Genomic DNA, 15,616 nt, shown 5'->3' with positions numbered 1-15,616 from the left:
ACTTAAGGATCAAACTGGACTTTTAACTTGTAAAGTAGTGATAAACCTTATTTATGAAAGTTAAGAGTTGGAATAAGCCTGATGAGGCACAAAGATTTAATATAATACAGAAATGCAAAAATTGCTTCTTTAGCAACTTTCTAAAGTCTAATATTGCAAATGAAAATTTGCTAATATCACTATGGCATGCTGGAGACACTAGATTTAACTATGAGCTGTTTTGTGAGTTATTTGCTATGCTTCCTTTTGCCTATATAGGTAAGGTTTTTCTCAACTGTATGATTACAATACTTCAGACTGACTTAGTGAAAATCACACATGAATAAAATCATTTTATTGCTTTGTTCATTGCTTCAATTGTGAAATTGTGGAAATTTGTACATCCTTATAGCAATGTTAATGATTTATTTATTAGAAATATTTTCTCACATAATATGGAATTAAAATTTTGTGAAATTATTGAATATTATTGGCACAAATAGAATTGTAATTATTTGGAACATAGTTCTCTACATACTGCTGCTTGACTATTGACACTATGTGACCAAGGAGCATCTAGTCCCTGACACCATGGCTTTTCCAGCATGATGGAAATTATTCTCTCTCCCTTTAAGACAGAAATAAACTCTTATTTTCTTAAAACAATCCCTGTCAAAAATGTTCTCATTGCAACAAAGAAATTAACTACTAAGGAAAATTGGTTCTGGCAAGTAGATATGTATATCTGTGCTTGGTTGGTTTGTAGCTTGTGGACTTTTTTTCAAGAGAGATATGGTAGAATTTGGAAATTGTGGCTAGAAGAGCCAACGAATGGTTTGTATTGAGCTGGTGGAGGACTGGAAGAGAGAGAGTGAGAGAAAAAGAGACACACACACACACACACACACAGAGAGAGAGAGAGAGAGAGAGAGAGAGAGAGAGAGAGAGAGAGAGAGAGAGACTGAAGAGGACTGGGCCAAAAGATTTTGAGGGAAACAAAGATTCTATGAAGAATATTGATAAAGGATGTTGAAGCTGTATTTGGCAAAGAATTTTTTATTTGCTTACATAATGCATGTGTCTCAAGTAATTAAATGAGAATTGATTTAAAAGCAAGAGAATAGCCTTCTGGCCTGTGCTAATTTACCTTGGGTGCAAACTCCACAGCCAGTTCCACAACACCCAGAGGATGCTCCATTCCCAGATGCTCTAACAGGCCAAGAATTATAGGTTCCAGGGAAAGACACCAAACATCTGTTCTAACACCACCCAGAGTAACTGGGATCAAAGAGATCCAGGGACATAGGAACCTCACCTGACCAGTGGCCTGGGTTCCTTCTGGTTTGTGCCAGTTTAAATTGGGTGCAAACTCCTAAGCTAGTCAGTCCCATAACACCCAGAGGAAGCTCCACTCCCAGGAGCTCTTACATGCCCAGGATCACAGAATCACAGGATCATAGCATCCCAAGAGCTTGGTCACACCGGGATCTCAAGGTCCCAGAGGCAGTTTGACACCCAGGAACTCTGACGTACCCAGGATCTCAGGATCACAGGATACTGGACTCACAGAGACACATGGATTCTGAGGAGTTCTGACACAAACAGGATTACAGGAAGGACAGGCTCCAGTCAAATACAGCCAGGGCAGGTAGCACAGAGATAATCATTTGGCAGAAGGCAAGCTTAAGATCATAAGCAACAGGAACCAAGGTTACTTGGCATCATCAGAACCCAATTCTCCCACAATAGCAAGTCCTGGATACACCATCACACAGGAAAATCAAGATTCAGATCTAAAATCACTTCTCATGATGATGATAGAGGACATAAATAACTCCATTAAAGAAATACAGAAAAAAGGCAAACAGGTAGAAGCTGTTAAAGAGGAAACACAAAAATTCCTTAAATACAGTAAAACAAAATCAAACAGGTGAAGGAAATGAACAAAACCATCTAATATCTAAAAATGGAAATAGAAAAATGTCACATCCACCCCGACCAGCAGGAAAGATGCAATACCACATTGTCCTTTTTCAAGCAGATTTATTCAGGAACACTTAGCATTTCAATGCAGGAACAGGAATCTCTCACACAACCCTGGAGCGCTCCTTCCTACTGACTCCTCCCAATCACCCCAGTCACATAAAGGCAGTCCATAGGTTCACAGCAAGTGACCTCAGGCAAGCTGAGGAGGCATGACATCTGTGCAATGCAGGCAGCTGGGATGTGGCTAAGTCTGAGGTAATGAGGAAGTCAGGCGCAGGTCATAATACCTGGCAGCCGTCCTGGGCGTCCTTGGGGAGGTGGCCACACCCGGTTCTCACCAAATAAATAAATAAATAAATAAATAAATAAATAAATCACAAAGGGTGACAACCCTGGAGTTAGAAAACCTAGGAACGATACCTGGAGTCATAGAGATAAGAATCACTAACAGAATATAATAGATAGAAGAAAGAATCTCAGGTGCAGAAGATACCACAGAAAACATAGACAAAACAGTAAAAAAAAAAAAAAAATGCAAAATGCAAAAAGTTCCTAACGCAAAACATCCAGGTAATTCAGGACACAATGGGAAGATCAAACCTAAGAATAATAGGTATAGAAGAAAGTAAAGATTCCCAACTTAAAGGACCAGTAAAAATTATAGAAGAAAACTTCCCTAACCTAAAGAAAGAGATGCCTAAGAACATACAGGGAGCCTAGAGAACTCCAAATATACTTGACCAGAAAAGAAATTCTTCCTGTCACATAATAATCAAAATACTAAATGCTCTTATAAAAAAGAAAGATTTTGCTGAAAGGACCCTGATATAGCTGTCTCTTCTGAGGCTATGCCTGTGTCTGGCAAACACAGAAGTGGATGCTCACAGTCAGCTATTGAATGGAACACAGAGCCCCCAATGGAGAAGCTAGAGAAATTTACCCAAGGAGCTAAAGGTGTCTGCAACCCTATAGGTGGAACAACAATATGAACTAATCAGTACCCCGAGAACTCATGTCTCTAGTGAAAGACCCACAACGTGAGGATAATAGATGGAAAATAGCAACACAAGAAAGGAAAATACACCCTCAAAAAAGTAAGAAAGTAATCTTTCAACAAACCCAAACGAAGATAGCCACACAAACATAATTCCATCTCTAACAACAAAAATAACAGGAAGTAACAATCACTTTTCCTTCATATCTCCTTGCGTCAATGGACTCAATTCCCCAATGAAAAGAAATAGACTAATAGTCTGGATGCATAAACATGAGCCAGCATTTTTCTACATACAGGAAACACACCTCAGTGACAAATACAGACAATACTGCAGAGTAAAAGGTTGGAAAACAATTTTCCAAGCAAATGGTCTGAAGAAGCAAGCTGCTATAGCAATTCTAATATCGAATACGTTCGACTTTCAACCAAAAGTTATCAAAAAGGATAAGGAAAGATACTTCATAATGGTCAAAGGAAAAATCTACCAGGATGAACTATCAATTCTGAACGTCTACGCTCCAAATGCAAGGGCACCCACTCTCATAAAAGAAACTTCCTAAACCTCAAAGCATACATTGCACCTCACACAATATCAGTGGGAGATTTCAACACCCCACTCTCATCAATGGAAAGATCATGGAAACAGAAACTAAATAGAGACACAGTGAAACTAAAAGAAATTATTAAACAGATGGATTTAACAGATATTTATATTCATTCTAAAGCAAAAGAATATACCTTCTCAGCAACTCAAGGTACCTTCTCCAAAATTGACCACAGAATTGTTCATAAAATAGGCCTCAACAAATACAATAAGATTGAAATAATCCCATGGGCACTCTCAGATCACCATGGACTACGGATTGTCTTAAATTCAAAAAAAAAAAAAAAAAAAAGAAAGGAAAACAAACATATACATGGTAGCCAAACAATGCTCTACTCAAAAATAACTTGGTCCAGGAAGAAATAAGGAAAGAAATTAAAGACTTTGTAGAATTTAATGATAATGAAGACACATCACACCAAAAATTATGGGACACAATGTAACCAGTGGTAAGAGGAAAACTCATAGTTCTCAGAGCATCCAAAAATAAACTGGAGAGAGTTTACACTAACAGCTTGACAGCACATCTGAAAACTCTAGAACAAAAAGAAGCAAACACACCCAACAGAATAGATGACAGGAAATAATCAAATTCAGGGCTGAAATCAACCAAATAGAAACAAAAAGAACTTTACAAAAAATCAACAAAACCAGATGATGGTTCTTTGAGAAAACCAACAATACAGATAAACTCTTAGCCAGACTAACCAGAAGGTACAGACATACTACCCAGATTAATACAATCAGAAAAGAAAAGGAAGACATAACAACAGAAACCATGGAAATTCAGAAAATCATCCGATCATACTACAAATGTTTATAATCAACTATAATGGAAAATCTGGACAAAGGGACAATTTTCTAGAAACATACCAAGTACCAAAATTAAATCAGGACCAGATAAACCATCTAGACAGTCCCATAACCACTAAAGAAATAGAAACAGTCATTAATAATCTATCAACTTAAAAAAACTAGAACAAGATGGGTTTAGTAGACAATACTATCATATCCTTTAAAGAAGACCTAATACCAATACTCTTCAAACTATACACACAATAGAAAGAGAAGAATCACTACCCAATACATTCTATGAAGCCACAATTACTCATATAACTAAACCACACAAAGACCCAACAAAATAAGAGAACTTCAGACTAATCTCACTTATGATCACTGATGGAAAAATACTCAATAAAATTCTTGCCAACTGAATTCAAGAACACATCGACATGATCATTCTCAATCAATCAAGCTTTATCCCAGGGCTGCAGGGATGGTTGAATATATGGAAATCCATCAACGTAATCCACTACACAAGCAAACTGAAAGGAAAATACTCACATGATCATTATATTAGATGTTGAAAAAGCATTTGACAAAATTCAGCATCCTTTCATATTAAAAGTCTTGGAAAGATCAGAAATTCAAGATCCTTAACTAAACATAGTAAGAACAATATACAGAAAACCAGTAGCCAACATCAAACTAAATGGAGAAAAATTTGAAGTTATCCCACTAAAATCAGGGATGAGACAAGGTTTCTTCCTCTCTCCCTATCTATGCAATATAGTACTTGAAATTCTAGCAAGAGTAATTAGACAACAAAAGGAAGTCAAGGTGATACAAATTGAAAAGAAAGAAGTCAAAATATCACTATTTGCAGATGATATGATAGCATACATAAGTGACCCCACAAATTTCACCAGAAAAATCCTAAACCTGATAAACAACTCCAGTGACTTAGCTGGATATAAAATTAACTCAAACAAATCAGTGGCCTTTTTTTTTTACACAAAGAATAAATCGGCTGAGAAAGAAATTAGGGAAACAACACCCTTCATAATAGTAACAAATAATATAAAATTCCTTGGTGTGACTCTAACTAAGCAAGTAACATATCTGTCTATGAAGACACTCACAGTAGGACAAAAAGGCAACCAACAGTTTGGCAAAATATCTTTACGAATCCTACATACCATAGAGGGCTAATATCAAATATATACAAAGAACTCGAGAAGCTAGACTCCCTAGAATAAAATAACTCTAATAAAAAAATGGGGTCAAGTGCTAAATAAAGAATTTTCACTTGCAGAATGCCGAGAAGAACCTAAAGAAATGTTGAACATCCTTTGTCATTAGGGAATTGCAAATCAAAACAACTCTGAGATGCTAACTCACACCAGTTAGAATGGCTAAAAGTAAAAATGCAGGCAAGGATTTGTGATGGGATGAAAAGCTGGTACAACCACTCTGAAAACCAGTTTTACCATTCCTCAGAAAACTGGTCATAGTACTACCTGAGGACCCAGCTATACCACTTTTGGGTATATACCCAAAAGATGCTCCAACCTGTAATAAGGACACATGCTTCACTATGGTCATAGCAACCTTATTAATAATAGCCAGAAACTGAGGAAAACCCAGATGTCTTTCAACAGAGGAATGGATACAGAAAATGTGGTACAATTACACAATTACTCAGCTATTAAAACTGATGAATTCATGAAATTCTTAGACAAATGGATGGAACTAGAAAATATCATCCTGAAAGAGGTAGCCCAGTCACAAAAGAACATACATGATATGCTCTTATTGATAAGTGGATATTAGCCCCAAAGATCCAAATACTCAAGATATAATTCACAGACCACATGAAGGTCAAGAAGAAGGAAGACCAATGTGTGGGTGCTTCAGTCCTTCTTAGAAGGAATATAAACTATTCACAGGTGCAAATATGGAGATAAAGTATAGAACAGAGACTGAAGGAAAGGCCTTCGAGAGACTTTCTTACCTGGGGATTCATCCCATATACAGTTATCAAACCCAGACACTATTGTGAGGGCTAACAAGTGCATGCTGAAAGGAGATTGATATTACTGTCTTCTGAGAGGCCTTGCCAGAGCCTTACAATTACAGAGTTGGATGCTTGCAGCCAACCATGGGAATGAGTGTCAGTTTCCCAATAGAGGAGTTAGAGAAAGGACTGAAGGAGCTGAAGGGGTTTGCAACCCCATAGGAAGAACAACATCAACCAATCAGACCCCCCAGAGCTCCCAGGAACTAAACCATCAACCAAGCAGTACACATGGCTCCTGCTACATATGTAGCAGATGATGTCTCTGTCAGGCATCAGTCGGTGAAGACGTTCTTGGTCCTATGAAGGCTCAATATATGCCTCAGTGTAGGGGAAATAGAGGGCAGGGACATGGGAGTGTTTAGGTGAGTAGAGGAATACCCTCATAGAAGCAGAGGAGGTGAAAGAAAGATGAAATTTCAAGACCTGTAAGTCATATAAAGTACTAAGAAATTGCTGGTTGTTTGTGAGCCTAGAGGTTGCCTGGAGCTGAGAAGAAAGAAAAACAAACCTGGCTATGCCCCGTAGTTAAAACATTCCTGGGAACAGCTTAACCATAAAAATAAAGAGAAATGTGAGGACATAACAGGGCTATCTGAACTGAGTCAAAAACTCATAGAACTCTGACACCCTGCACGTGCATGTAATTTTTCTGCTGATGTTTGAATAAGCCAATAGTGTTTCGCTATGCTGAATTCCATACCCCTAAGCCCCTTACCCCATAAAAAACCCCTAGCTTCTGAGCCTTGTGGCTGACACCCGTTATCTCCTGTGTGGGATGCATGTTGGTCCGGAGCTCTATCATTAAAGTACCTCGTGTAATTACATCAAGATGGTCCTTCGTGATTATTTTGGGTGCACGCCGAATCAGGAATTGAATGGGGTTTCCCCACTAGGTTCTATCAGAGGGAAATGGGATAAGGGGTTTCTGTGAGGCTGGGGGTTAGTGTGGGTGTGGGGGTGTGGGTGTGGGTGGGTCGGGAAAGGGAATTACATTTGAAATGTAAAGAAAGAAAATATCCAATAAAAACTTATCTAACAACCTATAATAATTAGTAGTACACTCACCTTATTACATATATTACTATACTTTCAACAGTTGGAATTTATTTAAAAACATACAGGAAAAATGTAGGATAGAAACTAAGAAGTATATGGATTTTTTATGATTTTCATATCACAGTACAGTTTATCACTGACTGATCCTAAGTACACAAATGGATAAAGAGGAGAGGTTTATGGTTTTTGGTTTAGTGTAAAAATGTTAATTGTTTAAGAAAAGAGGCAATATTATTTATTATAGTAACAAAAAGAAATAGCATGTAGGAAAAGGCAAATGAATACAAGTAATATTAATGTTTTATATGTTTGTCATCTTGTACACAAATAAAAAGTTCAAAGAAATTACTTAATCTGGCTTAACTTTCAAGTCTGAGTTTCAAATATTTAGAAAAAGACTTTCTTAAACTCACATATTAAATTAAATTTATCATTATTTCTATTATAACATTCTTTTTCATATTCCTGTTTATTTTTATTGTATTCAGTGTGTATCTGTACAATTAATTTTTTGTTGCTTTTTTTCATTTTTTATTAGATATTTTCTTTGTTTACATTTCAAATTTTATTCCCTTTTCTCATTTCCCCACTGAAAACCCCCTATCCATTCCCCCCTCCCCCTGCTCACTAACACACCAACTCCTGTTTCTCTGTCTTGGCATTCCCCTACATTGGGGCATCAAGCCTTCACACTCAGTATTGTCCTCTCATTGATGTCCCACAAGGTCATCATCTGCCACATGAGTGGCTGAAGCCTTGAGTCCTTCCTTGTGTACTCTTTGGTTGGTGGTTTAGTCCCTGGGAGCTCTGATCATACTGTTTTTTTTCTTTTTTTCTTCATATTCTTGTTCTTCTTATAGCTGAAGTGGTTACAGACCCATAGGAAGTTTATGTTTTTACACTTTTGTGGGAAGCCATTCTGGACTCCCTGGCCAGCCCGGAAGTAAATCTATGCCAGGCAGTAAACAAACCCATATTTGGTGTATGGCTTGCACTTAATCCCTGATTGGCTGAGCAAGCCGGCTCGGGGGATTTAAAGAGAGAGTAAACTGCATTAAGAAGAATCGGTGGTTGCATTTTCCTTGCTGGTCAGGTTGGACGCAACAAGTGGTGCCAAAAACCGGGACCTGACTCTCCCACTGAAGAGGTTCAGAACTCTCTGCAATCAGGGCATGTCGACAGGATGAGTACAGTAAGTAACTCACCATCTTGGGGTTGGGATTAGGCTCTCGGTAAGAGACAATTAGGCTCTCGGTAAAGAGACAATAAGGCTCTCAGGTAAGAGACAATAAGGCTCTCGGGCTCTGGAGATGAGAAAGTGAAAGTAAGAGGGTAGTGAAAGTAAGAGGGTAATAGGAACAGTCTATGGATTACTTTCTTTTTCTAGCCATTTGGGTAAGTTTTCTTACTGCCTTTTGGTTTAAGGACTGGCCAAAAGGATGGCCGATTCAGGAGTCAGAACAAATATTACCAAGCCTGGGCTATGCAAAGAGCCCAGACATAAGTGCCAGGATGCTCCCTTGGAAAGATAAGGAAGGGCATGATGGGATGTTTCAACCATATGTGCTTGAGCTGCCCATTACCTTATGGGGTAGGGATTTGTTGAAGAATCTACAATTAAGACTTACTAATGAATATTCTGATGCCTCCCAGAAGATAATGAAAGACATGGGATGGCACCCATCCTTCGGGTTGGGAAAAGGGTTGTAAGGAAGGAAATCCCCGATTTTCTCAATGAAAAGAAAGCCTCGGGAAGGAATGGGTTTTTCCTAGGGGCCGCTGGGGGATGCATTCCCATAACCTGGAAAACTGAGGAGCCGGTGTGGGTGCCTCAGTGGCCATTATCCTCAAAAAAATTATGAGCTGCTAAGGAATTAGTTTAAGAACAATATCTTTCGGGTCATATTCAACCTTTTGTATCCCAATAGAATACCCCAATTTTTGTTATCAGAAAGAAATCTGGCAAATGGAGGTTACTACATGATCTGAGAGCTATTAATGCACAGATGCAGGTGATGGGCTCCATTCAGAGGGGTCTGCTTCTCTTATCTGCCCTGCCAGAAAAGTGGCCTCTAATAGTTATTGATATTAAATATTTTTTCTTTTCCATTCCCTTGGATTTGAAAGATAGTGTTAGATTAGCTTTTACTTTGCCCTCCTGTAATCATGATAAAATAGTGTCCTATTTGGGAGCAAGGATAGCCCCTACGACCGTTTGGCCTCAAAAGATACAGTTGAGCGTTGATTCCTTGCATATTTTAAATGATTTTCAGAAATTGTTAGGCAATATCAATTGGATTCGGCCCTATTTGAAGATCCCAAATGTTATTTTAAAACCTCTGTTCCAAATTTTAGAAGGACACTCAGAGTTAAGTTCCAAAAGGGAATTAAAACCTGAGGCTATAATGGCCCTTACCCCAGTGGAAGATGAATTGATTAAAGCCCAGTTTCAGCGTTGTAGAGAAGGGTTACCCATCATTTTGATAATAATACCTACAGAGATGCAACCCACAGGATTATTGTGGCAAGAAGGCTCATTGTTATGGATCCATTCCAAAATATCCGCTGGGAGGACATTAGATCATTACCCTACAACAGTGGCTTCTTTAGCCTTGTTGGGAATTCAGCATTGTTTACAATTTTTTGGTATAAAACCCAGCTCTATTGTAATCCCTTATGATGGGTATCAGCAAAAGGTCCTAACAGCAAATATTGATGAGTGGGCTATTTTAGCCTGTATTAATGAGGGCCCATCTGATAATCATTATCCCAAACATCCTTCAATTACCTTTTTAAAGGAACATCCAGTCATTTTTCTTCAAATGGTGAGGAAACACCCATTAAGGATGCAGTTAACATGGTTACTGATTGATCAAAAACCGGATGTGGAGTACATATGGTAGAGGGGAAAGATCCTGTGGTCAGGCAGTATTATCCCTGTACTCCGCAGATGGTGAAATTATAAATAGTTATTGAGGTCATTAAGGATTGTGATTTTCCTTTTAATCTAATTTCAGATTCACAATATGTAGTTAATTTAGTTTTATCCCTAGAAGTGGCTGGCCAAATAAAAGCTCGTAGTACCATCCAAGCCTTGGCCTTACAATTACAGAAGTTGCTGTGGGAAAGACACCAACCATTATATATTGGACATGTCCATGCCCATAGTGGGCTTCCAGGACCCTTAAGTAGGGTAAATGATATTGTGGATAATTGTACTCTTATGGAGTTCATATTTTTAGCATCCCTATGGAGTTAGCCTCACAATTTCATTCTAAATTTCATGTTAATGCTAAAACTCTGCAGAGAAAATTTGGAATCTCTAGAGCACAAGCTGGGGATGTAGTCACTACCTGTGGACGTTGCCTTGAGTTTCAACACCCGCCTTCTTATGGAGTGAATCCTAGAGGATTGCTCCCTCTACAGGTGTGGCAGATGGATGTGACACGTTTTTCAGAATTTGGCAAATTGAAATATGTTCATGTATCCATTGATACATGTTCAGGAATAGTTTATGCATCTTCCATGGCAGGGGAAAAGTCCTCCCACATTATACAGCATTGTTTGGAAGCCTGGACTGCTTGGGGTAAACCCCAACAACTTAAAACAGATAATGGCCCTGCATATACTACCAAATCTCTGGTGTCTTTTTACCAACAGATGGAAGTACAAGTTAAACATGGCCTGCCATATAATCATCAAGGCCAAGGAATCATTGAACGAGCACATAGAACCTTAAAAGAATTATTAATAAAACAAAAAGGGGGGATAGGTTATGGCCATACTCCAAAGATAAGACTCTCCTTAGCTCTTTTTACCTTAATTTTTTTACAATTGGATAAGGAAGGTGGCTCTGCTGCTGAACGACATGCTAATACCAGCCCCAGTATACTGGAGTATGCTAAATGGAAGGATGTGCTTACAGGATCATGGAATGGTCCAGATCCCATGTTGGCCTGGGCAAGAAGGTCTGTTTGTATGTTTCCACAGAATCAAGCAGAGCCAGTGTGGGTTCCGGAGCGGCTAGTGTGAAGCTGTCAAAGTGAAGAAGCTGATCCTGTTAAGAAATTCCTGTTAAGAAATTGGACTGCAAATTTTGAATTCTACCGGAGTGGATCCTGGCTTGGCATCGGGAAAGAATTGGCTGGGATAGATGCCCTCGCTGTGGCCCTTGTTTTGGCATGCATGTTGTGTGTATGGTGTATGTGTCCGTTGCGGAATGCCCAGGTCCTCAATGCCGCCATGGTGGTGCAAGCTTTTGCGCAGTGGAAGCAGGGCAGTCACCTCAGATTTGGCTTGCTGCCATGAAGAATGAACAATGAAGCCATCACTCTGTAGGATTGTAAGGCTAAGCATTGTAGAGATGTTAGTCTGGAAGCTGTTTGACAATCTCTGGGAGCTATGTCTGATTGCATGAGGGTTGAGTGTCCTAGTGTCCTTCCCTCAGGAAAAACGGCACGGGAGCAGGTCAGGGTTGCTCTGGTTAAAAATCTGTGAGCCTAAGAGTCAATCCTGTACATGGCCCCTATTTCTGCACACTGAGGATCGGACCTCTATCTTCACCCATGGAGCTTGCTTCAAAAGAATATAAAAGGGGGCATTGTGGGAAGCCATTCCGGACTCCCTGGCCAGCCGGGACAGAAGTCTGTGCCAGGCAGTAAACATGCCCATATTTGGTGGATGGCTCTCCCTTGATCCCCCTGATTGGCTGAGCAAGCCTGCCTGGTGAGGTGATGTGACCTGTGGTGATTGGTTGAGGCATAGTTGTGGCTTGAGTGCATAAAATCGCTTGCACCCTGAGGCTCGGGGGATTTGAAGAGAGAGTAAACTGCATTAAGAAGAACCGGTGGTTGTGTTTTCCTTGCTGGTCGAGTTGGACGCAACACACTTTAATGTAACTTTGACAATAGAAAATATAACTCAGCAACAAAAAAGTAAGAGAGTAATGTATTTGACAGAGAAAATTTCATGTCAAGCAGTATTCCTTCTGTGACATGGTTCTTATTCAGTACTCTGAACAAAATATACAGTAAAATCAGAGCAAGATATGGTACAGAAAATACTTAAAGATTTAGAAGCTTATGAATATGGTTCTTATTCAGTACTCTGAACAAAATATTCAGTAAAATCAGAGCAAGATATGGTACAGAAAATACTTAAAGATTTAGAAGCTTATGAATGAACAAAACTCAAATGACAAATTGAAAATCATAACCAATGCATATTCTGGCAATGAGGTTGTAATAGGGTCTGTAGTTGTCTTCTCTGCAAGCTGCTCAGCCCTAGTACATATGAAAGTGTCCTTAGAGGAAAAACTACACCAATCAAAGCCTTGTATTGCGAAAACACAGCCACATCAAAAAGAAAAGATTCCATGTTCCTGGAAAACAACCATCTAAGAAAGTGTTTCCATAAGATGAAAACATAGACAGTGCTACAACTGTGTTCCAAGGCGTCAGTATCCATTATAAGTTTAGAGCAGAATTTAGCAATATCATGAATGTAACATTGCTTTCATAGGTGTGAAAGATGCACCATCTAGTGCCACATGGAAAGTTGTCCCACAGTTTTAGAGAGCTGTTATGTCCAATAAATGCATTTCATGATAAGACTCACTGTACACAGGCCCTGAGATGCCAAGGCATGAAGTTGTGAATGTGTTGGGAAAGTTGAAATGAAGATGGATGAATGTGGACATGATAGAACTATGAGAAAAGCTGCAAGCATGAAGTTGAATAATCATAAAAGAACAGTTGTGTACCCTACAGGAAGTGTAACTGGAGAGGTAGGGGTACCTAAGTCCTTTACCACCCAATTAATCTGGCCAAGAACCTCAGATATTAAACACATAGCTGTTACATTTGACATTGGACCTTCCTGGTCTCAATCTTTCTGTAGGGCTTAAAGATAAAAAATTGCCTGGAGTCTCAGAGCCTTGAGTCTTTTGAAAAGTGTTGGGACTGTTAATGAATATGGAGACTACAGAACTTGAAATGAATGTATATTGCATCATGAAATCGAGTGGATGTTTGCCAAGGATGAAAATTTGTGGTTTGAATGTGAAAAGGATCCTATAGTCTCATGCTGGTGTCCTTGTCCAGTAAGTTTAGTTACCAAGAATGGAGATATGGAATCAGCAAAAGAAAGTACTCTGACCACATTTTGTCATTTAAGCAAGTGGTACCAAATAGCTTGAGCCATCTTTATTTATATGGAATTTCAGAGCATTCAAACACATAAAATTTTAGATTTTCCTTAATTATTATCCAAGTATCTCAAAAATTGTTTATTAAAACTCACTTTAACTTTCTCTTATTTTCTTGTAGTAAGTGATTAACATTTACCCATACCTAAGCTATATATAATATTCCAGTCCAAATGATTATGTCATAGCTAAGCACAATTGAATATTGCAAGCCAAAATAATTGAAGTATTTTGTTGCAACCCAAATAATTATATCTAGGCAGGCACATTTAGTTTGTGCACAAGTCATGTTGTTTCAAAGTAAAAGTTAATTAGAATCTAAGCTTTTATCAGGAATATATCTTTTGTTTTTTATGAACTTCTAATTCAGTATGCAAACAATATATTGTAAACTGTCTTTATGCAATAATTTGTCTGTATTTTACAGTATTGTCCTGCTCTATACAACATTTATATAAAAGAGCAGAAACTGAAAAAATCACACTGATTGAGGTAACTCAGTCACAAAAGAATACACACAGTATGTATTCACTGATATTAGCCCAAAAGTTCTGAATATCCAAGATTCAATTCACAGACCATAAGAAGAAACAAAACAAAACAAAACAAAAACAAAAACAAAAAAAATGTGGATGCTTCAGTGCTTCATAGATGGATGAACAAAATAATCAGAGGAGGAAATACAGAGACAAAATGTGAAGCAAAGACTGAAGGAAAAGCCATCCAGAGACTGCCCCACCTGGGGATTCATACCATATACAGCCACCAAACCTGGACATTATTGTGGAAAGCTTACTCCTGAAAGCCTTCCACTCCTGAAAGGAAGGCTGGGGCTGAAAGAGACTAGACGGTGAGAAAAGAATGAGGCCAAGACAAATTTTTCTCTGATCAAGGCCCTCGAGTTTATTAAGAGACTGTGCTTATAAAGTGGGGAGGCCCATGTCCCGCCAATCCATTCTTGGTTCCTGGAGCCAGCCTGCAGGTGACATGCAGGATAGGATGTGTCTCCAGAATGTCTCAAAGGTCTCTCAGCAGGTAGCAGAGTCTCTGAGAAGAGCAGCGGTAGTTGACAAAACAATATAGCTATCTAAGTCCGAAGGCTACACCCCAGGTGATCTCATATTCAGTGGCAGCAAGGTCTGAATCAGCCTGCTTCAAGGCTGAGGAAGGCTACACCTGGATATTATTGTGGGTGCTGGGAAGTGCTTAATGATGGAATCCTGATATGGAGGTCTCCTGAGAGGCTTTGCCAGAGCCAGAAAAATACAGAGGGGGATGCTCATAGCCAACCATTGGACTGAGAGCAGGGGGCCCTGATGGAGAAGTTGGAGAAGGGACTAAAGGGGCTGAGGGGGTTTGTAACCCCATGGAGGGAGCAACATTGTCAATAGACCAGATCCCTCGGAGCTTGCAGGAACTGGACTACTAACCGAAGAATATACATGGAGGGACCCATGGCTCCAGCAGCATATGTCACAGAGGATGATCTTGTTGGACATCAGTGGGAGGGAGAGGTCCTTGGGCCTGAGGGCACTTGATACCCCAGTGTAGGGGAATGCCAGCGTAGGAAGACTCAAGACAGTGGGTGTGTGGGGAAGCACCTTTATACAGGCATGGGGGAAGGGATAGGATAGGGGGTTTTCAAAGGGGAGACCTGGAAATAAGAAAACATTTGAAATGTATATAAAGAAAAAATCCAATAAAAAAAGAGTAGAAACTGACAATTAACACTTGTCCATCAACTCATACTGTTTCTGTCTTTTGTATAAAATTTTACCTAACGCAAAAATGAATCTATCCAACTTATATATATTTTTTAAAGAGCAAAGCAAATTTTACTTGCTAACTTATCCTAAGAATGAACTAACTTGAGCGAGAATAAACTATTTAATGATGACCTTTGGGCCTTATTTCTTTAGGCACTTTCTT

This window comes from Mus musculus, chromosome X (assembly GCF_000001635.26).
Source record: "Mus musculus strain C57BL/6J chromosome X, GRCm38.p6 C57BL/6J".
In the NCBI taxonomy this organism is placed as follows: Eukaryota; Metazoa; Chordata; class Mammalia; order Rodentia; family Muridae; genus Mus; species Mus musculus.
Note: the sequence above shows the minus strand (reverse complement) of the source record.